The sequence below is a fragment of the Microchirus variegatus genome (assembly GCF_963457635.1).
Source record: "Microchirus variegatus genome assembly, chromosome: 22".
NCBI classification, from domain to species: Eukaryota; Metazoa; Chordata; class Actinopteri; order Pleuronectiformes; family Soleidae; genus Microchirus; species Microchirus variegatus.
Genome location: NC_139823.1, coordinates 17,931,458 through 17,933,401, shown reverse-complemented (window position 1 = coordinate 17,933,401; position 1,944 = coordinate 17,931,458).

Genomic DNA, 1,944 nt, shown 5'->3' with positions numbered 1-1,944 from the left:
TAAGAACAGTCGGGGGTGGTGTTTTTGTTTACCTCCTGTTTTAATGACCCCGTAACTGACCACTCGCTGAATAACTGTGTCTTCAACTTCCTTTCCACTGTTTAATAAAGTCTGCAATACCTCTATGGGGTTTGGTGTGGGACAGAAACTTTAGTTTCCTGTTGGAAAAGTTTGTCAAACAATGTGATTTAATATTTTCTTGTTTTTTGTTGCTTTTGTTTTCATTCACCAAATCCCATAGAGAAAAATGGTAATTTTTAGCTCACGTGGACACAGGAGCTGCTGGTCTGCTGCTGCCTCGTGTGGTCACTTTGTGTCATTAAGGTAAATCTGAACGAATGTTTTCAAACGCCGAATTTTACACAATAACATGTTTGAATTTACCGATGGAGGCAGAAATGGATCAACAACTCCTGTGAACTCCTGTGTTGCTGTGATGTTAAAATCAGTGATTTTCTCTATGGAGTTTGGTGCAGGGAGAGTGAGTGGTTTATAAACGTCTATTTCCTGTTGGAAAAGTTTGTCAAACAATGTGATTTAAGATGACTATGATTATATTTGTTTTGTTTTTTTCTTGTTTTTTGTTGCCTTTGTTTTCATTCACCAAATCCCATAGAGAAAAATGGTCATTTTTAGCTCACGTGGACACAGGAGCTGCTGGTCTACTGCTGCCTCGTGTGGTCACTTTGTGTCATTAAGGTAAATCTGAACGAATGTTTTCAAACGCCGAATTTTACAAAATAACATGTTTGAATTAACTGATGGAGACAGAAATGGATCAACAGCTTTTGTGTGCTGTGATGTAAAATCAATGATTTTCTCAATGGAGTTTGGTGTGGGAGAGTGAGTGGTTTACAAACTTGAGTTTCCTGTTGGAAAAGTGTGTCTTACTGAGATAAAGATGTGATTTAAGATTACTGGGATTATATTTGTTTGTTTTTTGTTGCTATATTTTCATTCACCAAATCCCATAGAGAAAATGGTCATTTTTAGCTCACGTGGACACAGGAGCTGCTGGTCTACTGCTGCCTCGTGTGGTCACTTTGTGTCATTAAGGTAAATCTGAACGAAGGATTTCAAACGCCGAATTTGACACAATAACATGTTTGAATTTACTGATGGAGGCAGAAGTGGATCAACAACTCCTGTGAACTCCTGTGTTGCTGTGATGTTAAAATCAGTGATTTTCTCTATGGAGTTTGGTGCAGGGAGAGTGAGTGGTTTATAAACGTCTATTTCCTGTTGGAAAAGTCTGTCAAATAATGTGATTTAAGATTACTGGGAATATATTTTTGTTTGATTTTTCTTGTTTTTTGTTGCCTTTGTTTTCATTCACCAAATCCCATAGAGAAAAATGGTCATTTTTAGCTCCCGTGGACACAGGAGCTGCTGGTCTACTGCTGCCTCGTGTGGTCACTTTGTGTCATTAAGGTAAATCTGAACGAAGGATTTCAAACGCCGAATTTGACAAAATAACCTGTTTGAATTTACTGATGGAGACAGAAGTGGATCAACAACTCCTGCGAACTCCTGTGTTGCTGTGATGTTAAAATCAGTGATTTTCTCTATGGAGTTTGGTGCAGGGAGAGAAACTTTAGTTTCCTGGTGGAAAAAGTCTGTCTAACAGTGAGATAAAGGCATTTTTCTTCAACTTAAACCGACACATTATGTGATTGGGAAATTGTGTTGGACTTTTGGCTCGATGTGACCTTTTTAATCTGAGCGTTTCGTAACATTACGAGGGGGCAAAAAGCCTCAGAGGTCAAACCGGGTCTCGTGTGTTCAGACGCGGTGTAGTGCGAGTCTTGGACACGGCGCTGCGCTGCGCTCTCGGCGCTCCGCTCCTCTCTCCTCCTCCTCCTCTCACCCCGCCCTCCTCCTCCTCCTCCTCCTCCTCCCTCCCTCCATCTCCATCTCTATCTCCACCTCAGTCAGCGCCGGGAT